Below are 27993 nucleotides of genomic sequence, written 5' to 3' on the forward strand. Positions count from 1 at the left end.
AGAGTGCAAGTGTGCTGGCTTGCTCACTCCCCTCTCCCTATGTGTGTACACAAAAAAAAAGGTCATGTGAGGACACAATGAGAAGGCACTGTCTGCAAGATGAGGAGACAGAACTACCAGATATCAACGCTGCTGGCACTCTGAACTTGCATTTCCAGCATTCAGAAATGTGAGAATTTAAACTTGATGTTCAAACCAACCAGTCTGTGCTATTTTGTTTGACAGCTCAGGTTGACAAAACAGATTATGGTATCATAAATGGCTTGCTGCTGTAATAATTATTCAAAATGTAGCAGGGGCTTTGTAATTGTGTGATGGGTTGAGACTGGAAGAGTTTTGAGATGCATGCTAGAAAAGTCTAGATAGCCTTGAAGGGACTGTTGGTAGAAAATATGGGTGTTAAATATGATTCTACTGAAGGTTTAGAAAGAAAAGAGCAGAGTGTAGAAAATGTATCATCTTAGAGGATACATATATCATAATGAACAAAATGGCATAGAAATAGGAACATTAAATGTGCTTCTGATCTCAGACAAAATGAGGAACATATTGGAAACTGGAGGAAAGATAATTCTTGCTATAAAGTGGCAAAAAACCTGGCTGAATTGTGTTCTAGTGCTTTGTGGAAGGTAGAATTTAAGAGTTACTACCTTGGATATTTAGCAGAGGAGATTTCTAAGCAACATATTCAAAATATGACTTGATTTCTCCTTACTATTTAGAGTAAAATGCAACAAAAGAAAGAAAACTTGAATGAATTGTCAAGCAAAAAGTAATCAGAAATGAAGATGTGTAAAATTCTCAGCTTATCCATACTGCTAAAAACAAGAACACATGCTCTGGGGAGAATACAAAGTGTATGGCTGAACAGTAACCCCATAAAAAAAATCCATAAATTTAATCAGCTATCTTGGCTGAAGCCAGGAAAAGAGATGGGGTTATATTAGCAGAAATATTACCTGCTTAGACTAAAGTGAATAAAAGTGGGATAAAATGAAGGAGGCAGTCAGATTTCTGGAATCCTGCAAGATGAGTCAATAGAGCTATGTGGCCAAGAACACATTATTCTTAAAGAAAATGGAAGAATGACCTTAAAAAGCAGTACCAAGGGCTGGGGAACAAGGCAATCTCTTCTTTAGTTTTAGAAAATGTGAACACCTTGTTTTCAGAATAGGCTGCCACAGCCCAGGGCCTGAGGAATAGGTTGACTATTCAGAGATGTTTCAGTAACAGTGCAACCCCAGTGGGAGGAAAGTGGGGTCACCAATAAGGTAGGTCCTTATAACAGAGCATCAAGGCAAGGAGGATTATTTTCAAACTTTAAATTTTGATGGAATCTGACCTGCTAAGTTGTTTACTTGCTTGGGGCCAGCAACTCCTTTCCTCTATCTAATTTCTCCATTTTGGGGTGGAAATATCCTACACTTGATTCAGATGACACTTAGATGAGATTTTGGATTTGGAGTTGATACTGGAATGGGTTAAGACCTTAGGGCTGTTGGGATGGAGGGATGTATTATTCACGAAGAAGAATGTGAATTTGGGGGTTCCAGAGGATGGAATGTTATGAACTAAATTGTGTCCCCACAAAATTCATATGTTGAAATTCCAACACCATTACCTCAGAATGTAACTATATTCAGAGATAAGATCTTTAAAGAGGTTATTAAGTTAAAATGAAGCCATTAGAGTAGTGTCCTAATCTAAAATGACCAATGTCCTTAGAAGAGAATAAACACCAGAGATATGTATACACAGAGGAATGACCATTTGAAGAGGCAGAAGAGTATGATAAACTGAAAGCCAAGGAGAGAGGCCTCAGAGAACGCCAACTCTGCCAAGAGCTTGACCTCAGGCTTCCAGTCTCCAGAACTATCAGAACATAAATTTATGTTTTTTAAGCCACCCAGCTTGTGGTATTTTGTTATAGCAACCTTGGAAAATGAATATCATTAACATCAAAATTGAGTTGTAGTAGAATGACTTGGGATGAAAATGGAACAGATGCAAAAAGAGGCATACATAGTTTTAAACAAGTAAAGATAATACATAATATTAATATACAATTTAAAAATCTGCTAAACACTTTTACACCCAGACTGTTTTTGGCAAATTATTTAAATTCTCAATTAAGATGCATTCTGTGTCTTTCTTAGAAAACAAATTTATCCTTCAGAGGTTAAGCCATTTTAACAATTATAAAATAATAAGCAAATTATTGGAAATAAAAAGCAAAAAAAACCCACATTTTTCCTACTTATATTTTTCCAACATATTCTTACTCCTATTTGTACTTTTTAATTTTAAAATATTTACACAGGGCAATTTATTTTTAGTGAATATTTTCATAGTAATAGTATCCTTGAAAAAAAATAAGATAATTCATAACATTGCAATTAGTAATACATTAATCATCCTATAAAGGTAATCTGATATATGTATGTGTAGCCACTGGCTACTAAACGAGGTTCCCAGGCCCATCTTACCAAAGGGGTTAGCAAGAACACCTGGAACCTGTATAACCCAGTAACACTGAAGCTGAGAAACATGCAGGCAGTGCTGATGGTCCCAGAGCACAGTCAGTACCAGGCCTGATGGTTCCCCTACAATGCCCAGACAAAGGAGTTAATTAATAACCTACATACTGCTTAGTGTAGCACCCAGCTACAGGAGGTACCTGGAGAGGGCCTTCCCATACTACCCAGGCAGGGAGGCTGAGTCACAGCCCTCTTTACTTCTGTGTGTGGCTCCTGGTCTATTTGGCCAGAAAAGCTGTAGAAATGCCTGGACACTGGGGCACCTGGGTGGCTCAGTCAGTTGTGTCTGCCCTCGGCTCAGGTCATGATCCCAGGGTTCTGGGGTGGAGACCTGTATTGGGCTCCCTGCTCAGTGGGGAGCCTGCTTCTCCCTCTTCCTCTCCTGCTCCCCCTGTTTGTGTTCACTTGCTCGCTCTCTCTCTCCATCAAATAAATAAATAAAATATTAAAAAAAGAAAGAAAGAAAGAAAGAAATTCCTGGATATTGTGTAAGCTCAAGCAGATAAGTGTGAAAAACAGAGCTGATAGATAGCAAAGCAAAGCCAGAGACCCTGTCCAGCCAGGGAACTTGTGGCATTGGTCAGCTTGAGTCAAGACCACAAAGAAACTTATCTGTTTTGCAGCTGATTCTTCCACTGAGCTCGGGCAGGAAAAATAATTCATAGCTCTATTCATTGATGAATATAGTCTTCAGCCCACTTAACTTGGGAATGTTACCAGGCCACACAGGAAATTGTGATGGTTTAGAGCCAATAGACCTGTTTACAGTGGCACTTGAACAGCACAGCATAGCTTGTGGCTTTTCCCATGTGCAGAGAAAACTGGGACTTCACCTGGAAAGAAAATTTTGTGCAACCTCTTGCCTGATTTGGGTCACCAAACTGAGCTGCACAGGCCCTGAGTCTCATCATTCTGTCCCTCCAGGGAACCTAATTGATAGCTTAGCTATCTAGCTTTGCTATACTCACCTACTGCTGAGTATAGTACCCAGTCCCAGCTGTCTAGTGCCTGGGCCAGAGAACCCAGGCAACTGTGGAGCCCAACCTATGGTCTCATTTGGATAGGGAATCAAACCAACAGTCCCATCCAAGTGTTTTCAGCCAGCAGCACAACCTCAACTTCTAATATCAGAGATTGGGCAGTTGCCTTGCCCAAAAATAGATCTTAATAATAAACTCCACCTATCCTACCTTACCAGCAGACACACACAGAAATCCAAACAGTTAACTGGTGAAGAATTGTATCTTCCTAAGCAAACCTGTAAAGATACAATTCTTCATGAACAATGAATACATGAATTCATGAACAGTGAATACGATTCTTCATGAACAATGAATCCACAAAAGAAACAGAAAACAATGAACAAAATGGCAAAAATAAGTCCTCACCTAACAATAATTAGTTTAAATGTAAATAGATTAAATTACTTAATCTAAAAACATAGAATAACTGAATAGATTTTTTTTAATCCAATGATATGCTACCAACTTTCATCTTAAAGATACACACAGACTGAGAGTAAAGGGATGAAAAAAGATCATTCAAGCATACGGTGGTAACAACAACAACAACAACAACACAAAAGCAGAGCTAGCTATACTTACATCAAGTGAAATAGACATTAAACTCAAAATGGTAAAAAGGAAAAAAAAAAGATTATATAATGATAAAAAGGTCAGTCATATTAGTTTGCAACATCCTTGAAAACTTCCAGGTATAATCTGAAACAGGCCCCCATATATGGAGGGGAGGGACAGACCAAAAAAAAAGATTGGTAGGTGGAAATTTTAGTAAGGAAGGAAACTTACATATGAGGCTTGTCTTGGGTGGCCACAAGACAAGTAGATTTCTACATATTACCACCAGATCTTAAAAGATTATATAATGGCCTTAACTGGGTTCTGTCATATATACCATGCCAATAGCCTCAACCTTCTACATCAAGGCTACATCCTTGGGATGGCTTCTGGAAATGGGGAAGGCAAGGTGAATGTACACTCCAAGGATAATAGGGAGGGTGGGGACTCTCCAATTACCCAGGTAAGGCTCATGGGTCAACCAGTAGTCATGTTTTCTCAATGACCTCCCCCAACAAATATATCAAAAAGTTATAAAAATTATAAATATTTATATGCCCCACATCAGAGCACCTAAATACATGAAGTAAAAACTAACAGAGCTAAAATAAGAAAATAATAGCAATACGATAATAGTTAATATCCCACTATCAGCAACTGACACATCATCCCAGACAAGGAATCAATAAGAGCAGATTTGAACAACACTATAGACCAAATAGAACTACCAGACATAAACAGAACATTCTATCCAACAATAGAATACACATTCTTCTCAAGCATACATGGAACATTTTTTGTTTTTAAAGCTAGACCGTATGTTAGGCTACAAAACAAGTCTTAGCAAAGTCAAGAGGGTTTAAATCATATCACAATTGTATAAAACTAGAAATCACTAAAAGGAAGAAAACTTGAAAATTCAGGAATATGTGGAAATTTCCTGAATAATCGAAGGATCAAAGAAATTAAAGGGGAATGACAACAGAACATACCAAAACTTATGGGATGTCACAAAAGCAATTCTAAGAGGAAAGTCTTAGCAACAAACATCTACATTAAGAAGAAAGATTCCAAATGAACAACCTAATTCAATGCTTTAAGAAACTTGAAAAATAACAAACTTAGCCCATTAGCAGGAGGAAGGATATAATTATGATTAGAGCAAAAGTAAATAAAGAACAGGAAAACAATAGTTACCGAAGAGTTGGTTCTTGGAAAAGATAAACAAAACTGACAAAACTTTAGCTAGACTAACAAAGAAAAAAAAAAAAAAGAAAAAAAATTTCAACTAATTATAAGTGAAAAACGGAACATATTATATGAACAACTATAAGCCAACAAACTGAAAGACCTAGAAGAGAAACATTCTTAGAAACATAGAATCTACCAAAATTTAATCAGGATGAAATTAAAAAGCTGAGCACAGTAATTGTTAGTAAAGAGATTCAATTAATAATCAAAAATCTCCCCATAAAATAAAGTTCAGGACCAGATGCCTTCACTGGTGAATTTTGCCAAATATTTAAAGGAGAATTCATACCAATCCTTCTTAAACTATTCTAAAAAATTTGAAGAGGAGGAAACACTCCTAAAATCATTTTATGAAGTCAGCATTACCCTAATACTAAATCAGAAAATGACACTACTAGAAAACTGCAGAACAATATCACTAATGACTCTAGATGCAAAAACTTCCAATAAAATACTAGCAAACCAAATTCAACAGGATATTACAAAGATCATTCACCATGATCAAACTGGATTTATTTCAAGGATGCAAGGGTGATTCAACATACACCAATCAATCAACATGAAACATCACATTAACTGAATAAAAGAAAAAAAAAAGATCATCTTGAGAGAGTCAGAAAAAGGAACTGACATAATGCAATATCTGTTCATGATAAAAACTCCTGAAAAATTGACTAATTTTTAATAGAGGAAACATTCCTCAGTAAAGGCTAAATACAATAATCCATCAGCTAAAATTGTATTCAATGGTAAAACATTTAAAGCTTTTCCTCTAATGTCTGAAATAAGACAAGGGTCCCCATTCTTACCACTTCAAGATAGTACTGGAAGTCCTAGCTAGGAAGACAGGCAAGAAAAATAAAGGCATCAGAATTGGAAGGAAAAAAGTAAAAATGTCTCTATTTTCAGAGAGGACATAGTCTTACAAAAATAGAAAATCCTAAAGACTCCACCAAAAAACTGTTAGATTTAATCAACATATTCAGGATAGTTTCATGATACAAAATTAACACAAAAATCAGTAGTGTTTTTATATACTACAACAGATTATTACAAAAAGAAATAAAACTATCCTGTTTACAATATCATCAAAACACTAAATTATTTAGTAATAAATTTAACTAAGGAGGTGAAAGATCTCCACTCTGAAAACTATAAGATATTGATGAAAGAAATCTAAGAAGACACAAATAAATGGAAAGCTATCCTGTGTCCATGGTATGAAAGGATTAACATTGTTAAAATATCCATACTACCAAAGCCATCCAGAGACTCAATGCAATCCCTATGAAGATTCCAAAGGCATTTTCTTTTTGCAGAAGTATAAAAACAATCCTAAAATTTATAGAAACACAAAAGACCCTGAATAGCCAAAGAAATCCTAAGGACAAAGCTAGAAACATCACACTTCTTTATTTCAAGCTATATTATAGAGCTATAGGAATCAAGACAATGTGATACTGGCATAAGAACAGGTAAATAGACCAACAGAACAGAACCAAGATCTCAGAAATAAATCCAAGCATATATGGTTACCTAATATTTGACAAGGGAGCCAAGAATACTCGTAGAGGAAAGACAGTTACTTCAACAAATTGTGCTTTGAAAATTGGTTACTCAAATATAAAAGAATGAAACTAAATCTCTATCCTTCACTACTAACAAAAATTAGACCAAAATGGATTAAAGACTTAAATGCAAGACCTAAAACCATAAAACTCCTAAAATAAAACCTAGGGGGTAAAAGACCCTGGCTCTGTGTTTTGGCAATGATTTTTTGGATAGGATACCTAAAGCAAAAGCAACAAAAGCAAAAATGAACAAGTGGGACTACATCAAATGAAGAATCTTCTTCAGAGCAAAATAAATAATCAAAAAAGTGAAAAGACAACTTACAGAATGAAAAAATATATACTTTGTAAATTATATATCTGATAAAAAGTTAATATCCAAAATATATAAAGAACTCCTATAATTCAATAAGAAAAAAAATAATCCAATTTAAAGAAGAGCAAAGGACAGAAATAGGCATTTTTCCAAGGGAGATATATGAATAGCCAACAGGTACATGAAAAGATGTTAATTACCACTAATCATGAAGGAAATCCATATGAAAAACACAAATGAGTTTTTACCTAACAATATGGCCATTATCAAAAAGACAAGATAAAAAATGCTGGTGAGGATATGGAGAAAAGAAAACCAGGGTGCACTGTTGGTGGGATTGTTAACTGGTACATCCCCAGTGGAAAATAGTATGGAAAATCCTCAAAAGAAATTAAAAATAAAATTATCATACTACTCAGCAATTCCACTTCTGGGAATATATTTCAAGGAAAAGAAAACACTATGTCAAAGAGATATCTGCACCCCCATGCTTTGAGTGGCATTGTTTACAATAGCCAAGACACACAGGAAACAAACTGTGTTCCTATATATACACACATGACAGAGTATTATTCAACCATAAAAAAAAAATAAGGAAACACTGTCATTTATGACAACATGGATCAACCTTTAGGTCATTATACTAAGTGAAATAAGTCAGAGAAAAACAAATACTTTATCATCTCACTTATATGTAGAACCTAAAATAAAAAAAAATACCCAAACTCATTGAAAAAGAGATTATTTTTGTGGTTACCAGAGATGGGGGATTGGGGAATTGGAGGAAAGTTGTTAAAAGTTACAAACTACCAGTTATAACATAAATAAGTACTGAGAATGTAATGTACAACATGATGATTATGGTTAACACTCACGTATAGCATATTTGAAAGGTGCTAAATAAACCATATTTCTAATTACAAGAAAAAATTGTAAGTATATGAGGTGATAAATGCTAACTGAAATTATCGTGGTAATCATTTCACTATAAATATGTCAAGTCATTATGATGTATACTTTAAACTTATAAGTGCTATATGTCAATTGTATCTCAATAAAACTAAATTCTTTATTTCATTTAAAAAACTTTTACAGTATGCTGGAGTAAATAATATGAAGATTAATGAATGTCAGTATGACATTTATACATATAAACTTTATGAAGCATGACAAGGAAATGGAAGATTTATGATTTAAGATTTTATATCATATGGCCATTAATTGTACTTCCATGGCCTTTGAAAAACATAAACCTCTAACAACCCATCTCAGTAATGTTTCTTTCCGGGGAACTATTGATATTCTAGTGAAACAACTCTTCACTATTTTTCAATAAAATAATTCCCCTCAATTTTTATGACCACCAAAAATGCACATACATATTTTCAATTGCCTTTTGAGTGGGGCTCAGAGATATAGGGACAGTGTGAGAATAAAAGCAATAAAGTATATAGCACTGACCAGAGTCTTCATGAAGGGATACGGGCCTGCTCTCTTATGTATAATTGATACCTTTCTCTACGGACTAATCAGTTTAACCTTTGCTGTGCTTTCTCAAAGAATAAGGAAGAAGTAAGTTTCTATAATGGTAATGAATTCATGTTCCCTTTATAACAACCTGTGAAAATCAGAGACTGGTTTCAGACCTTCCAAATATCCCCAGTGTAGATATGCTTTTGTGGAGATCAGGCAACAAAGCTCAGGTAATGTTGCAAGCCCTTTAAATATATGAAAAAGCTAGGGAGTTGGAAGATGTAGGGATTAAAATTTCTTGCTTGGTCCTTATAGAGCAGTTCTATGTTTAAGAAGTGCAAGTGACACACTTACAACATTGTGGAAGTGTATGGAAGGATCTAAGACTAACATTTCAACCTTGCTTTATGAAAGGACTTTGAGACCCATCTCTTCTAGAATGGAAAGAAAGTGATTGGTCTCAGAATAGCAACAAATAGTGGGGCACCTGAGTGGCTCAGTTGGTTAAGCATCCAACTCTTGATTTCAGTTCGGGTCATGATCTCAGGGTTGTGAGATCAAACCCCAAGTCAGGCTCTGCACTCACCAGGGAGTCTGCTTGAGGTTCTCTCTCCCTCTTCCTCTGCTCGTCCCCCAGCTCACACTCTAAAAATAAATAAAATATTTTTTTAAGAAAAGCAATAAATTGTTAAAAACATCATTTCCCTGATAGAGTAGGATTCAAAGGTCTTTAAAAGCTGGTGTTATTTCCTGTTATGTTTAAGTAGCAGGTTTTCTTGTCTATAGGTTTGTTTTTTTTTAATTTCCCTCTCCAGAACCACATCCCCTCATCTCAAGAAATGCACAATAAAGGAATGTATACAATAGAAATGTTACATAGTGAAAAGGGAACTACAGAAACCTCACTTTTCCATTTTAAGTCCCTCAAATGCAATGTGATTAGTTGAACTAATGAATAAAACTATAATACATGAAGTATTTCCATAATTTACCATTTCCAAAATGTCAGTGATTTAAGAATCAAATTTACAATTGTGGCCATCCTTAGATCACTGGTAATTATTGATTTAATATATTTTAATTGCATTATTTTTAAAAAAATATTTGACTTTTTTAGAGTAGTTTTAAGTTCATAGCAAAACTGCTGAAAAAATATAGTGATTTCCCATATATCCTTTGCCCCACACATGCACAGTCTCCCCCACTGTTAACATCTCCTAACAGAGTTGTACATTTGTTATAATTGATGAACTTACATTAACATATCATAGTCACCTGAAGTCTTAGTTTACATTATGACTCACTATTTGTATTGTACATTCTATGGGTTTGGATAAATAAGTATCTATGATTATGGTATCATACAGGGTATTTTTGCTGCCCTAAAATTTTTCTGTGTTCTACCTTTTCTTTTACCCCCTAACCCTTGGAAACCACTTGATCTTTCTACTGTCCTCACAGTTTTGCCTTTTCTATAATGTCATTTAGTTGGAATTATACAGCATGTGGTCTTTTCAGACTGGCTTCTTTTTTACTAAGCAAGAGGCATTTAAAGTTACTCCATATCTTCTCAAGGTTTGAAAGCTCATTTACTTTTAATGCTGAATAATATTCCATTGTTTGGATGTATCACAATTTATTCATTTGCCTACTGAAGGACATGTTGGTTGCTTCCAAGTTCTAGCAATTATGCATAAAGCTGATAAACACATCCACATTTAGGTTTTTGTGTGGACATGAGTATTTTCAATACCTTTGGGTAAATGCCAAGAGTGCGATTGTTGGATTCTATGATTAGATTATATTTAGTTTTATAAGTAACCACCAAACCATCTTCCAAAGTGGCTATACCATTTTACCTTTATACCAGCAACATGTAAGAGTTTCTGTTGCTCCATATCTTATCAGCATTTGGTGTTGTCAATGTTCTGTATTTGGGCCATTCTAACAGGTGTGTAGTGATATCTCACTGTTGTTTTAATTTGCATTTCCCTGATGGCATAAGATATGTAGTGTTTTTTCATATACTTATTTGCCATCTATATTTCTTCTTTGGTGAGGATCCTATTACGTTCTTAGGCTCATTCATTAATCAAGTTGCAGGTCTTCCTATTGTTGAGATTAAGAATTATTTGTGTATTTTGAGTAATGGTCCTTTTATTAAGATTTTATTAATTTGAGAGAGAGAGAGAAGGAGAGACAGTGAGAGAGTACAAGTGGGAAGGAGAGGGAGCAGGCTCCCCGCAGAGCAAGGAACCCAATGTGGGGCTTGAATCCAGGATCCTAAAATCATGACCTGAGCTGAAGGCAGATGCTTAACTGACTGAGACACCCAGGCACCCTTTGAGTAATGGCCCTTTTCAGAGGGATCATTTGCAACATTTTCCCCCAGTCTGGGATTTGTTTTGTTCTCTTGACATTGTCTTTTGCCGAACAGAAATTTGTTAATTTTAATGAAATCTCTTTTTTTGTATTATATCTAAAAAGTTATTACCATGCTCAAGGTCACCTAGGTTTTCTCTTTTATCTTCTAGGAGTTTTATAGTTTTGTATTTTACATTTAGATTGGTGATCCATTTTGACATTTTATGAAGGGTGTTAAGGTCTGTATCTAGATTCATATTTTTGTATGTGGATGCTGAGTTGATCCAGCACCATTTGTTGAAAAGACCATTTTTTTAAAGATTTTACTTATTTATTTGATAGAGAGAGAGAGACAGTGAGAGAGTGAACACAAGCAGGGGAAGTGGGAGAGGGAGAAGCAGGCTTCCCGCTAAGCAGGGAGCCCCGTGCAGGGCTCCATCTCAGGACCCTGGGATCATGACCTGAGCCAAAGGCAGAGGCTTAATGACTGAGCCACCCAGATGCCCCAGAAAAGACCATTTTTGCTCCATTATATTATCTTTGCTTCTTTGCTAAGGACTAGTGGACTATATTTACATGGGTGCATTTCTAGGCTCTGTATTCTGTTCCATTAATTTTTGTTTACTCTTTCAGTAAGATGATGTCTTGATTACTGTAGTTTTATATTAAATCTTAAAGTTAGGTAGTGTCAGTCCTCCTACTTCATTCTTTCCCTCAATATTGTTTTGGCTATTTTGTATCTTTTGCCTCTTCATACAAACTTTAGAATCCACTTGTTGATATTCTAAAAATAACTTTCTAGAATTATGATGGGGACTACATTAAATCTTTATATCAATTTGGAAAGAACTAATATCTTGACAATTTTGAGATTTCCTATCCATTAACATGGAATATTTCATTATCTTATTTCTTTGCTTTTCTTCATCAGTTTTATAGCTTTCTTCATATTTACTTATACATATTTTGTGAAATTTATATGTAATTCATTTTGTGGGTACTAATGCAAATCTTATTTTAAACTCAAATTTCACTTGCCCCTTGATTCATAGTAAAGTGATTAACTTTTCTATACTAACCTTGTATCCTGAAAACTTACTATATAGAAGCTTATTAGCTCAAGAAAAATTTGTCTATTTTGTTGGATTTTCTACATAGATGATCATGTCATCTGTGAAGTTTCTGTATCCCTTCTCAATCTGTATACCTTTAATTACCTTTTCTTGTCTAATTTCATTAGCTAGAAACTCCAGTAGGATGTTGAAAAGGAATTGTGAGAGAGGACATCTTTTTTGTACCTGATCTTAGTAGGAAAACTTCAAGTCTCTCACCATTAACTATGAAGTTAACTATAGGGTTTTTTGCAGATTTTTTTAATTAAGAAAATTCCCCTCTATTCCTACTTTATTAATAGTTTTTATCATGAGTATTTTTCTGCTTCCATCAATATGATTATATGATTTTTTCTTTTTAATCCTGTTGATGTGATGGATTACATTAATTGATTTTTTGAATGCTGAACCAGCCCTGCACACTGGGATAAATTCCTCTTGGTCATGGTATACAATTGTCTTGTGTATTGTTGAATTTGATTTAATATTTTGTTCAGGATTTTTACATCTATGTTCTTAAGAGATATTGGTTGGTAGTATTTTTTTTTCCTCGTAATGTCTTTGTCTGATTTTATTACAGTGTCATCCTAGAATCAGAAGTATCTCTCTGCTATATAGTTCTAGAAGAGACTGTGAAGGATTAGTATAATTTCTTCCTTAAATGTTTAGAATTCCCCAGCTTACCCAACTGGACCTCATTTTTTGTTGATTTGAAAAGGTAATTATTATTCAAATTTTACAGTTATAGGACTATTCAGATTGTCTATTTCTTCTTGTGTGAATTTTGGCAAATTGTTTCTCTCAAGGAATTGATCCATTTCATCTCTACTAAATTTGTAGGCATAGAGTAGTTCAAAGTATTCCTTGATTATTCTTTTTTTTTAAGATTTTATTTATTTATTTATTTATTTGACAGAGAGAGAGAGAGAGAGAGAGAGACAGTAAGAGAGGGAACACAAGCAGGGGGAGCAGGAGAGGGAAAAGCAGGCTTCCCACCAAGCAGGGAGCCCGATGTGGGGCTCGATCCCAGGACCCTGGGACCATGACCTGAGCCAAAGACAGACGCTTAACAACTGAGCCACCCAGGCGCCCCATTCCTTGATTATTCTTATAATGTCCATAAAATCTGCAGTGGTGCCCCAGCTTTCATTTCTGATATTAGCAATGTGTGTCCTCTTAGTAAATCTGTCTAGACCTTATCAATTTCATGATCTTTCAAGTAACAAGATCTTTTAAAGAACAAGCTTTTTGTTTGATTTTTCTCTATTGATCTCCTATTTTCCATTTTATTTCTGTTTTAATTTCTATTTTTTTCTTCTACTTTGAATTTGTTCTTCTTACAGTTTCCTGAGGCAAAAATTTAGATTAATGATTTTAGATCTTTAATATTTTCTAATATATGTATTCAATATTATAATTTTCCCTATAAGCATGACTTTTGATTCATTCCACAAATTTTGATAAGATGTATTTTTATTTCCATTTACTTCAAAATATTTCTCTTGAGGTATCTTCTTTGAACTATATGTTGTTTAGAGGTATGTCATTTAATCTCCATGTATTTTGAAGTTTTATATTTATTTTTCTGTTACTGATGTTTTAATTTTATAGTGGTTTAAGAGCCAACATTGCAAGATTTCTATTATTTTCAGTTTGTTGAGTTTGGCCCAGAATATTGTCAGATTATCTTGGTGAATGTTTTCATGTGAGCTTCAGAAGAAAGTATATTGTTTTTGTTGGATGAAGTAGTCTATAGATGTCAATTATAGCTAGCTAACTGAAGATTTTATTGAATTCAACTCTGTCCTTACTGAATTCCTCTGATGGAACTATCCATTCCTGATAGAGGGGTGAAATATTTGGGTTAAGATCAACCGTATTTATTTCTGTTTTCTATTTGTTCCCTTCAGTCTTTGTTCCTATTTTGTCTTCCACTCTTTTTCTGCCTTTTGTTGTTTTAACTGAGCACTATATGCAATTCAATTTTATCTTCTTTCTTACTTTTTAAATATTTTTATTAGTTTCCCTAGAATTAATGTCATTTATAACTAACCCAAGTTCATTTTCAAATAACACTATACATCTTCATGGATAGTGGGAATACCTTATGATAAAAAATAAATCCTGATTCTTTCTTTCCATCCTTTGTATTATTTCTGTCATTTATTTCACAAATATATAAGCATATATAACATACATATAGAAGACAATCATGTATTATACATATTATATATCTAATATAAATACATATTATATATAAAACAAATATATACATAAGAAAATCAAATACATTATTTGTACATACCTGTTAAATCCATTAAGAATAAGAATAATGAATGTTATTTTATCTTTACTTATTCCTTCTCCAGTGTTTTTCCTTTCTTCATGTAGATCCAAGTTTCTGAATTATATTTCCCTTCTCTATAAAAATCTTCTTTTATCATTTTTTTGCAAGGCATGTCTACTACCAACAAATGCCCTCAGTTCCTGTTTATCTGAGACAGTCTTTAGCCTTTATTTGGGGGATAAATTTGCTCGTTAAAAAATTTCAAGGTTTATGTTTTTTTCTCAACACTTTTAATATTTTATTCCATCTCTTGTATACATGGTTTCTGAGATGTTGGATATAAGCCTTATCTTTCTTCCTATACAGTAGGTGGAGTGATTTTTTCTCTACTTACTTTCAGGACTTTTTCTGTATCTTTGATTTTCTAGAGTCTAAAAATGACAAGTCTAGGTGTAGTTTTCTTGGCATTTTTCCAGTTTCATATTCTCTAAGCTTCCCATATCTGTGATTTGATGTCTGACATCAATTTGGTGGAAATTCTCAGCCATTATTGTTTCAAATATTACTTCTTTTTTTTTTTTTTTCTCTTTTTCTTCTTCTGTTATTCCCATCAAATGTATATCTTTTGTAGTTGTCCCACAATCCTTGGACAGTCTCTTCTGGGTTTGTTTCAGTCTTTCTTCTCTTTGCCTTTCAGTTTTCAAGGATTCAATTGATATACTCTCTAGTTCATGAATTTTTTCCTCAGCCTCTTCCAGTCCACTAATAAGCCCAAAGGCAGCAATCTTTATTTCTGTTGATTTCTAGGATTTACTCTTTGTTCTTAGGATTTGCATGCCTCTGTTTACATTGCCCATCTGTTTTACAGTCTGTCTACTTTATCCATTAGGTCTCTTAGCCAATTAATCATAGCTGTTTTAAATTCCTGGTCCAATATTTCCAACATCCCTGCTATATCTGGTTCTGATGCCTGCTCTGTCTCTTCAAATTGTATCTTTTGCTTTTGGGATGCCTTACAAGATTTTCTAAATAACCGTATATGATGTACTAAGGTAAAAGGAACTACTATAAATAAATATACTTTTAGTAATGTAATAGTGATGTGTGAGGTCAACTGAAGTGTTCTATAGTTCTATGATTAGGTCTGGGTCATTTAGTAAGCTTATACCTCCGGACTATGAGCTTTGCAATAGTCTCTGAACTTGTTTTTTTCTCCCTTCTTGGGTGTTACAGGATGAGAAGAGTGGTTGCATTTGGATATTTTCCTTTCCCCAGCTCTGATAATAAGAGCCTAACTTGCTGAGATATTAACTAGTTTTCCTTGAGGCAGACCTTGTGAAAAAGAACAGAGTTCTCTGGCATATTTCAAAATGGTTCCTTTGCCTTCTCCTGTCAGAAGCCTGATGGGATTTTTCTTTGATATTTTCTCTGTGGGAGCCTTGTAGAACTCCTGTAGCCAAAATCTCACAATATTGTGGGGAGCCTATGACTGGGACTCCTTGGAATTCTTAACTCTCACACTTGTCTAAACCTTCAGCAATTCATCAGTTACAACTCAGGGTTTCCTACCCTGACATTTGTTTCCACAGAGATTTTTGTTCATGATTTTATGCTCAGGTAAGCTGTGACTCCCAATATTCAGTCTCTCCCATCTTGGAAGAAGCAATTTGCATTATGTCCTCCCCTCTCTTACAGGTCCGAGAAGAGTTATTGAACTTTTAGTCTGTTTAACTTTTCACTTGTTAGAATGGCATGGCAACTTCCAACCTCCTGCCATGTTGAAATGAAACAGGAACACTTCTTTTAATTTTGAAATAATTTGCATATAGAGAAAAAATAATTACATAGTAAAGAGTAATGTATCTTCCCATTAATTTAAGAATATTTCATTCTATTTACTTTACATCTTTAGTTTGGTTTGTTTTAATAAAGATTCATATTTATTCTTGGCAATTGTGTAAAACCCATCCATTGACGTAAGCTCTATGAAACCATTATTTAATCTTGGATACTCTGAAATAAATCTTGCAGGCAAAGATCACTCTAAAATGAATGCAATGATATTCTGAGGGCAGGATCAAATGATATTCTTTTTGACTCAGGGGAGAGAGTTCACTATTAAATAGGAGAATAGATTACTATGATGTTGTAGAATATGCCTCCAGTTGTATTTGACTACTGGACTGACTAGCTACTTTTGCCTCATCTGTGAAGACAGCATAACTATTAAGATCTTTTATCCAACCCTACACACTTTCATCATCAGTGGAATATGTAAGAAATATATTTCTTATATATATTATGCTAAAATAAAAGCTTTTGGGAGGATATATGGATAACAATAATTGAAGGATTTGTAATGCAACTAACCACCCAAAAAGGTGTATGCTTTGATTTTAGAATAGCCATGTAGATCAATGAAATTGAAAGAATTCAAAAACAGATCAACATTTATTGCTGAATTAATGTTGGAAATCACCAATTCAATGGATTAAAGTATAATCTTTTTAACAGGAGGTGCTAGAACAACTAGATAGCTGTATTTTTTTAATACTGAACTAACAGCATACAATATAGATCAAAACATAAGAACTTAAGTTATAATATTTCCATAAGAGAAAATATGTGTTACCCTGTATTAGGCAAAGATTAATTAAAGAGGGCACAAAAAGCATGTATAAAAGAACAAAAGTTTGTAACAGACTATTAAAATTAATAATTCTTGCTCTCCCAAAGACCCAAATAAACAAATGAAAATATAAGCAAAGTATTAGGAAAAAAATTTTGTATTCATATATCTGAGGAAGAATTTGTATACAGAATATATAAAGAACTTTAAAAATTAAGTAAAAAATAAAAATAATCTTTGAAAAATGGAGAAAAATTGAACTGAAACTTCAACAAAGATCTATGGATGGACAATAAACACATGAAAAATCATTTGCCAAAATCATTAGTGTTAAGGAAATGAAAATTTAAATCACAACCAGATACCACTACATTTGCACCAAAATAGCTAAAATTAGGAAGCCTGAAATATTGCTGATGGGGATGAAAAATGCACACTTTGGAAAATGGTGGATACTTTCTAATAAAGCAAAACATGAATATAACTCAATAATATAACTCAGTAATCACAATCCCATACCACTAATCGAGAGAAATAAACTATATATTACACTAGAAGCACAAAGTTTTTCTTAACACCTTTCTTCATAATAAAAACTGGAAATAACCCGAATTTCCATCACTTGGTCAATAGATAAGCAAATTGTGGTATATTTGTAGTTTGGAATATTATTCATAATACAAAAATTAATAAATTATGAATAGATGCAAAAGCACAGGCAAATATCACAAGCATTATGCTATGTTAAAGGAATAAAGATCAAAAGCATATATATGTATTTTATGGTTCTATTTGTTTAAATTCAAGAAAACACAAATTTATAGAGACAGAAAATGTATCAGTGCTTTCCAAACCTGGAAAGAGTTGGGGAGGGGCTGACTGCAAAGCAGCATAAAGGAGATTTTTTGGAAAGATCTAAATGCTTATATCTTGATTTGAAAGATGCGTACAAAGCTGTCTCTGAATATAAAAATCCATAATCTGTACACATAAATTGGTTGACTTTTATTGCCTGATAATTACATCAATTATATCAGTAAACCTGGGATAAAAATCAAATTAAAGGAAACATATTTGCAATGAAATATTAAAAAAAACATAAAATAAATGCCCATACTAAGGTAGAAACAATGTTTGAATGCCTGTCTCAGAGTTTGTTTTATTTTTCAGTTATCTCAATATGTAAGAAAAGAACATATTAAAGTAATCTTAGTCAAGTCAAATATGGAATGTATTCTTTCTATAGTATACCAAGTAAAATTCTCAGGCTACTGCATCACAAGCCTAAAACTTAGACTTATTTCCTGGGGTCTTTGCATAGTATCAGTTAAGCAACTAGTTTGCTAAATTTGGTACAGATTTAATTTGGTTACTGAATGCCTAATCTAGATTTCTTTTCCCATGTGCACTGATCCCTATAGCAATAAATGAATAAAGGATATTTCACTATTTGAACACCTCTAATTTAAAGCAACTTAATCAACCCTCTTCATTGAAAGATTCTGAAATACAATTACAGCACTAATGTCTAGCTGTCGGTTCTTTTCAAGCCTGGTACTAAAGAATAATTGCATTCCATGTATTTTCTTGGGGAAATTGCTTCATGCCCAGAGGTTATATTTTTTTTCCCTTAATCATTTCTTTTCTATGATGTAACTGCTAGTCACATAGAGGGCTTTTTAGTTATGATATTCAAATGTGACCCACCCCTTCTGGACACCACAGAAGTACAAAAGTACAAAAGTACAAAAGTTAATTAATTTGTAAGGATTTAGCAATGCCAAAAGTACGTTTAATAGTAAGAAGTTTACGCATTCTTTGCAACGCTCTTGCTATTCGTAGGATGCTCTAATTTTTAAGGTTTACTGAATGCTGGGAAGATTTTATTTTTGAAATTTTAAGAGACAGTTCTTTGACAATTATTTTTTCAATTTATGCTCTAAAGACTTTGTTTCAATACTCAAAATAGTTTAACAGTTGACTAAAACATTTATTAGACTTTTTAAAATATTGCCATCAAAGGACTTCAAGTAGCTCTAAAAAATACCTATGGGACTTTTAAAGAAAATTTAAAACAATGGCAGAAAATTATAGACATCATAAAATTTGATTGTGTATTTATATATTCCAAGTATATTTCAATGTGAGTTCATGATCCAAAATATATAATCATTCATCTAATATTTTGAGCTTTAATATTTTTGACTGATCCCTTATAAAGGTCATTAACCTAATTATATTAAATGTAATCTAATGTTATCCCAATTATCCTCTAGTGCAAAGTTACATATTCCTCGCCTAGCTTTTCTAAAGTGTTACTTGTAATCCTTTTATCTTCCACTAATGCAGTAAGTCCCTCCAGTTCATCTAATTTCTTCTGTAAATTCCAATGAAAATTTATTTGAAAGTGCCATAATTTTTTTCCTAACGAAGAGCATCTGAGAGCAGTATGAAGATGTCACCAAAAGTACTAACATTTATCTGCTTCATTGTTGCCTTAATTGGTTAAAGCTACTTCATGGATCTGTAGGACCCTGTTTCTCCTGTCTCTAGAATGGATGTCCTAATAATCCTATTTGAGTTTTTTCTCTCCAGTGGTGGAATGTTGGAGTTCTCTTGGTCACAGGTCCTCCATGCCCTTGATAACATGAGTGTCCAATATCAAAGGCCTGTATAGTTACAAACATAACTGCTACTGAGCAGTGGATCATAAATATGAAATTATTTTGTGCTATTTTCAATTGTACTCTATAAACTTTTCTTTTTAATCCTTAATATTTATGGAAGATTCCATACATTTCTATTTACTTCAGATTAATAAAATACCTACTCACTCCATGGTATAAAGTTAGGAGATATTTAATCAGTCTCTGAGATACTTTTTTTTTTTTCTTCTGGATATGGTTCTTCCAGTGCTTTAGGACTAAGTAGAAAGAAAATTAAAAAAGGACAATTATTTCTCTGCTTAAGTTTGTGGTGATTTACCCTCTGTCACAGTTTTCACAGCCACCAGTTAGTGCTGTACGTGACAGTCCAAAGGAACTACCTTCTCATGTGGATCAAAATACACATATTCTGACAAAGAGGTCTGGCTCCAGTTCACCGTTCACAATCCTTTTCAATCGATGATTCCCTATTGCAAGGGATTCCTTTTCTACTTTTGTTGGAGTAAAAGGAAGAGAGTTTAAGTCACACTGTTGTCTGAAATAATATTACAATTCTTGGAAAAATCACTTCTTTTTACCATCCTATAGGGTAATTGTGCAGTCTTCTCCACTGCTATGTTCTCAATTTCCATCCTGCCATCTCCCCAAGTTTGCCTTTCACCTGCTCAATAAGTACAGAAAAAGATCAGCAAATTTAATGATTGAAACATCCAAATGAGTCTAGTGTCTTTTTAGGCAAGTGCTCCAAGTATTTTACATTGATTCTTTGGAATATCCTTTCATTAGATTTCAGGCACTAAAATTGTAGAACATCTTCCCTACCTGTGGTAGACTCAACCAATTACTCTCATACATCCAGATATGCCTACTTTAATGACAATTATTTTCTTATTCTATACTTAGAATTTGACAGTAATAAAAATGTGTATGTGTACATGAACCCAAATGTGTCTGCTTTCTTGGTGCATGAGAGGCTACAATTTCTTTATTTCCCTCCCAAAACTTTGGCCACTTAATATCTTTCAAGTCTCCTTCTCCCTGTTCCCATTTTCTCATTTCTTACTCTCACTTAGGGATCTCTTCTAGGTTCTCTTTCCCTTTACTCTACATACCATTTATCCTTGGGCAAACTTATCTACAGCCATATTTTCTGTTACCACATCTGCTAGATGGTGCATTTTGCCCAATTAATCTTTTTAACCTGTAGAAAAATTATATATCCTCACTTACTATCATATAATTTGAAGGGTATTTCTAGGGAAGAATAATTTCTTACTTATTACACTTATGCTTGGTCATAGATTTGCTCTGGACAATACAATGTGAATGTAAGTAATCAACTGGAGCCTTCAAGAATATCACAAATGCCACCAACAATATTGTACTTTTCCTTCTTCTACAAATTGGCTATCTTACATGTGGGCTGCAACTTCAGACTAAATCTCACATTGAAGAAAACACATAGACCTGCTGTTGATTGTAGCCTGATACTAAGCCATAATTCAGACTAGATCCATAACCAGCTTAAAAAAGGTAAATGTAAAAGTGAGGTTTATATATATATATACCTTTATTGCTGTAAACCATAAGGATGTTCTTGTGTGGTACTGTAGCAGAATTAACTTCAGTCCATGTGTGTATTTCAGATATCTAAATTTATAATCTGTGTCCAGGATTGAACTGAATGCCTTTAATTTATTCAATATATCATTACAGAGGATTGTTCTAAAAATACAATTTCAACATTGTGTTTTCTAGGTTGACATAAACAGCAGACAAGCAAACATATTATGCATTCTTATGAACATGAAATTAAAGGGCAAATTCATTTACATGTGCTAAAAACATGATCAAATTACTTCTGCAATATCATCTTTGATTCTTAAACTTTATGAACTAGCATGAACTTATATAAGTGCTTCTAATGTTTTTTTTCTTGACAAAGACCTTTGCATGGATCATTCCTTTTAGGTTTTTTTTTTTTTGGCTACTTAATTCACATTCATATTCCAAGTTTTAGTTTTTATTATGCTTTATCTCATGTGCCTTCTATACCTATTTCCCCTCAAGTCCATGGGTACCTCTTTTAAAACTCTAACAGATCTCTTTTTCACCTTTTTTGTACTTAACTTTTATCTATATACTACCTCAGAAACACAATTACTAAAAGTGAAAATATCTGGAGTGTGTCAAGCAAACTGCTTTGAAAACAACTCCATTAATTTAGTGCACTTTGACTTTTTAATAACCCAAGAATTACAATGACTCCCTTTCAAAGTGGCTGAGAAGAAACATTTCTATAATATGATAAATTCCTCTGTAAATTTTGTTTAAAATATCTTTAAGCAAACTTTTCTAAATTATGTGCTTTATTTTGTAAGACAACAGTTTCTATTTAATGAAACTATGTTCTTTTTAAATTAAGCTTTAAGAAACTGAATCAAATTTAATTTTCATAAAGTTCATTGGTATGAAATCTATTCTGTTTGAAAGAAAATTATTTTAAGTCATTCGTTTTTGGATGTTGTCTTGTATCCTTCTGTGAGTATGTGGCATATTCATGTATTACAACCAAATATGAGTGCTTGGTTGGATGGAAAGTTTTGATATGAAATTACTGGCAACAAGGATATATTACATGTTCTTGAGCTGAATAATAATAATGTAAATGTCTATTTAGTATTTGCATAAAATAAGTTTTGCATTTATGTGAAGAAACTTTTGCAACAAGAACTTAGTGGCAAAGACCACTGCCACATGCATAAAAGAAACAACATAAACCTGCTTTAATAATTTAACATTAGTTATAGTCATTCAATGGCCTTTAAAAGAAAAAAATTAAAAAAGGAAAATAATCAAAAATATGACTTGGCAATCAGAGAAATCAAGGAGTTAGTGCTAATAGTGAAAAGAGGTAAAAGATAAATGACTTAAAGATTGCAGACTCAGCCATAAAAAAGAATGAAAACTTTCCATTTGCAACAACATGGTTGGAGGTAAAGAGTATAATGCTAAGTGAAATAAGGTGGTCAGAGAAAGAGAAATACCATATGATTTAACTCACATGTGGAATTTAAGAAACAAGACGACAAGCAAAGGGGAAAAAACAAACAAACAAACAAAACAAATAAACCAAGAAACAGACTCTGGACTATGGGGAACAAACTGACAGTTACCAGAAGAGAGGTAGGTGGGGGGATGGGTGAAATAGGTGATGTGATGGGGATTAAGGAACGCACTTGCGATGAGCACAGAGTGTTGTATGGATGTGGTGAAGCACTATATTGTACACCTAAACTAATATTATACACTGTATGTTAACTAACTGGAATTTAAATAAAACCTTTAAAAACAATAACAAATGGGGTTTTCAGGAAGACAGACTTAAATAATAAGTAAAAAAAAAATTGCAGATCTGTGGGGCTGGAGTGGATCTGAAAAGATCTCTGTAAATGGAAGGAAGACCTATTTGTCAAAGTTATTCTGTAATCCTTTCACTGGGTCTTATCTAAGATTAAGAGAATTACTCTCAGCTATTTCTTTGCTTTTCTAATAGAAACTATAATCCACTCAAGAAAAAGAATTTGCTCTTTTGGAGTTGGAATGCTAAGAGGTGGTCTTAGAAAATTGGAAAGAAAAACTGGAATACTGTTAATAATACTACAATTACCTTACTAATAGTGAAGTTTTAAAATATTGGTCAAAATGTTAAAATTATATTGAAGTATTATATAATTTAGTAAATATTCTCATCTGTGTATTTGTGTTGGAAGTTTGGAATCCATTTGATTATAGTTTATTACTTTAAGCCTATTCACAGAAATATTATAAGGTATAATAACCATGTAGATTCCATTAATAGTATATTCACATAATTTTGTCTCCATATGGTTAGGCACTTTTTAAAATTTAGGAATGGAGAGGCTAAAAGTAGAACTCTGTATTTCACCTTCAACCAACATGAAAACAATGGTAAATTATTTCTCCCACTTCCTTTGTAATGTATAAATACAGTTCCTTACAAAATCTTTAGAGAAATAAGATAATTGCTTCCTTGAAGATCACCAAAATGAATTTATATGTTAGGGAAGACCTTTTATTTATTGGAGAAATTTCATGAGCTACAGACTTGTGATATTAAGCTATTTCCATATTCTTTTAATAGTTTCTCGGATAAGACTTTGTACAGTAAATATTGTACTTCTCACATCTTTATGATCTAGTTAAAAAAATAAAATAAAAATTGTCTTATATGTTCTTTTCAAGCATTTAAAACATTTCTTTAATTTTTTTCCCACAAGTCTTCTGGGAGGTACAAGCAGCTTATTCAAGGCTTTGAAATTATTCATACAAGTCATTTACTGCTTTCTTTTCAAAATGATGCTAAAATTCTTCCCCTTTCTCTTTTGATTGTTTTTTTCCCTCTTTTTTGATTATTCCCCTGTTGGACAATTTTTCATGCTGATAAGAAATATAAGGCTATTTTTATCACAGAATAATATGCATAATGATATAAAACATTTCAATTTTTTTAGCCTTTCCTGGGACAAAGTCCAATTACACCTTTTAAAGTATGCCCTAGTTGATACTACGCCTGTATTGAACTTTCAAGATATGTTTTATGATAAAGAGCCATTTAAGGAGTGTATCTTTGTATGTGCTAATTTTAAAGTACTGTTTTAGTTACTATTTTCTTTTGCCAATTAGTCTTCACTGTATTTTCTGTGTGTACATATAAACAACATACATTTAAAAATCATATTAGGCAAATGAGCACTTTGAAAATACAATTTTTTTCCTCAGTTGCTTGTATTTGTTGTAATTGCTCACTATATTTAAATGACAAAATAAACTGACTACTGAAGTAAACTATTTTTCTAATTTGCATATGGAATTAATCATTTATTTGCCTTATTAAAAAACATTTTTATACTGTATAGATGCCTAAATTCAGTAAAGTGTAGATGTAACACATTTCAAACTTTAATAATAAAACATGGATACTTTATGCTAACCACATATATACTAAACCAATATTCACAAGGGCAGGTCTTCAAAACAAGTAAATGGTAGTTCAGGAATTTATAAGCATTCTCTTTTTGTTCTAAATGTTTCTCTTCCAGGCTGGATTAAATAGAATTTATGGGCCTTACCTTTACTTTAAGGCAATCACTCTCCTTCATTTATCTCTTTTTAAAACATTTTTATATGATAAAGTAGTTGCATTCTTTATGTTCTTAGTGGATCATTTTTAGTAATACATAGTTAATCTTATATTCATAGGACCTTAAAAATGGGATTCAGAGTAAAGAAATCTCTGGATATTTACCCCAAAGACACAGATGTAGTGAAAAAGAAGGGCCATATGCACCTCAATGTTCATAGCAGCAATGTCCATAATAGCCAAATTGTGGAAAGAGCCAAGATGCTCTTCAACAGATGAATGGATAAAGAAGATGTGGTCCATACATACAATGGAATATTACTCAGCCATAAGAAAGGATGAATACCAAACGTTCGTATCAACATGGATGGGACTGGAGGAGATGATGCTAAGTGAAATAAGTCAAGCAGAGAAAGTCAATTATCATATGGTTTCACTTATTTGTGGAACATAAAGAATAGCATGGAGGATATTAGGAGAAGGAAGGGAAAAATGAAGGGGGGAATCGGAGAAGGAGGTGAACCATGAGAGACTATGGACTCTGAGAAACAAACCCCGAGGGTTTTAGAGGGGAGGAGGTTGGGGGGATGGGTTAGCCTGGTGTTGGGTATTAAGGAAGGCACGTATTGCAGGGAGCACTGGGAGTTATATGAAAACAATGAATCATGGAACACTCCATCAAAAACTAATGATGTACTGTATGGTGATTAACAGTAAAATAAAATAAAAAAAAGAGAGATCTCATTGATTAAAGCAGAATGACAGGAATTTAGTTATTTCTATAACTGGGAAAATAAAATGCATTTTTATTTGTAACTAAATAATTCAGAGTTCTTTAACGTTATTTGAAGTTTGGAATTCAGAAAAAAATCTATGTACATTTATGTGTTCTTCATTTAATTAGGATGATAAATTTTGTGAATATTTGTAACTAGAAGAAACTTTTCATTGATCATTTTTTTAAAGATTTATTTATTTATTTACTTGAAAGAGAGAGAATGAGAAAGAGAGAACACATGAGGGGGGGAGGGTCAGAGGGAGAAGCAGATTCCCTGCTGAGCAGGGAACCCGATGCGGGACTCGATCCTGGGACTCCAGGATCATGACCTGAGCCGAAGGCAGTCGCTTAACCAACTGAGCCACCCAGGTGCCCCCATTGATCATTTTGAAAATACATGCATAGCCAGTTAACAGCTTGTGGAGAGGAGGAAAAGGGGAGAATTGGGAAGGTACTCTTTTGGTAACAGTCTATTGCATTTCTAAATTAAGGCTATTAAATAGTTTAACACATCTCTTGACTTAAAGTCCTAATAGTTAATGCAATTGTAGTCTTATCCATTTTAAAACTTATGCTGCCTCCTCTACAAATTAAGTAACTGTCCTGCAAGAAGAGAGCTCTTTTCCTCGTGATTCTGCTCTTATTTCATTGCTTAGATATAAGATCTAAAGAAAGATTTCTCTAGATGCTAATGTACATCATTTGTAGTAGCTATTTAAGTCCAGATATATTTTATACCTGATTTATCCTTTGGATTTAAAGTTGCTTACAAACAATATGACTACTCTGTCAAAAACTCACTTAAAAAAATTCTGAAATATTATTATTAGATCACCTATATTACAGGATTATTTGACATCAGACAAAGATAAAAACAGAATGTAAGATTCCAGGCTATGATTTTGTAGTACCTCCATTTTCCTTTGACCCCATATAATGATAGCCCAGAGTTGTACATGGTCCATACTTTACATGGCAGCAGCCCAAACATTACCTTATTTGATGCTCAGAGCCAACCAATGAGATAGCTTAGATTTTCAGATTAAGACTTCCAATAGTAATAGAGTGAAATCTATGGGGCCTACTTCTTAAGATTATTGTTTATTGGGGATGCATCATATTGTAGGTCATTTTTTTTAAAACTTAGTCAAGCAAATTCAAGTATGCTGAGGGATGTTAACCTTACTCTTCATCACAAAAAGTATCAGAAAACCAGAATCTTATTTGTCTTGGTTTGTTTTTGTTGTTATTGCTATTCATTTGTCCTTGGTATTTCTTTTATTTTAATATTTTTTTTATTTATTTTGACAGAGAGAGACACAGCAGAGAGAGGAAACATAAGCAGAAGGAGTGGGAGAGGGAGAAGCAGGCTCTGCACTGAGCAGGGAGCCCGATGTGTGCCTCGATCCCAGGACCCTGGTATCATGACCTGAGCTGAAGGCAGACGTTTAACACTTGAGCCACCCAGGTGCCCCTGTTCTTGGTATTTTCTTAACCATTCTTCACAATTTCTTTCTCCTACCCTGGCCGGTCATATTGGAAATCACTGATATTAAATAAACAAAACAAAGTCAATTTCTTAAAATTTCACTGACCATTGATCTTTTTTAAAAGAGTAAGAACCCAGTTTTCTAAAAGCCCAATTACCTGTTTGTGGAAGAGAGAGAGAGATCATAAATCTACTTTACACATCTTATTGTAGATATTTTGTTATCTAAGAGAATACATGTATACATTTCAATCTCTAATCTCTATTAACTCAGTCTGAAGTACTTTTGCTAATTAATTTACTCAGCCTATAATTATTGTGTGCTTGCTTTATTACAAATATTTTAATAGTTACCTCCAGGTAGCTAACAAACAATATCAACACCTGTAATAAAAGAGAGAGAGAGAAGAGAGACAGACGCCAAACACAAATATTCATTTCAACATAAAACAAAACCAGATATAACTCTGTCATTACTAAACTTTAAATTGGGAGTCTTGCCACTCAAAGCGATGTCCACAGACCAGATTTTCAGCATCACTTGGGAATTAGCTATAAATACAGAATCTCTACTCTAGCTTTAGTACATATAATAAAGTTTACAAAATATTGGTAGACACATAATTTTACATAATCATATTCACAAAAAAATGTTTACCATTTTTTTTAATTTTAACTAATTCTCCTTCTACACAGATGCATAGGTTACCAAATAGAGGAATGTACCAACACCAAAGAAATACAAACAATTGTAAGAACATATTATGAGCAACTATATG

The 27993-nt window shown here is 33.3% G+C and overlaps 1 long non-coding RNA gene across 1 annotated transcript; it reads left to right on the forward strand.

Moving 5' to 3' along the window:
- Window positions 1-27310, forward strand: LOC141373747 (uncharacterized). Its single transcript, XR_012380067.1, has 2 exons — window positions 1-169; window positions 27037-27310. It is a non-coding gene; the product is annotated as an uncharacterized lncRNA (long non-coding RNA).
- Window positions 27311-27993: the final 683 nt, after the last annotated feature.

This window comes from Callorhinus ursinus, unplaced genomic scaffold, assembly GCF_003265705.2.
Source record: "Callorhinus ursinus isolate GAN/ISIS: 27379988/994484 unplaced genomic scaffold, GSC_fseal_2.0 scaffold1, whole genome shotgun sequence".
Lineage (NCBI taxonomy): Eukaryota > Metazoa > Chordata > Mammalia > Carnivora > Otariidae > Callorhinus > Callorhinus ursinus.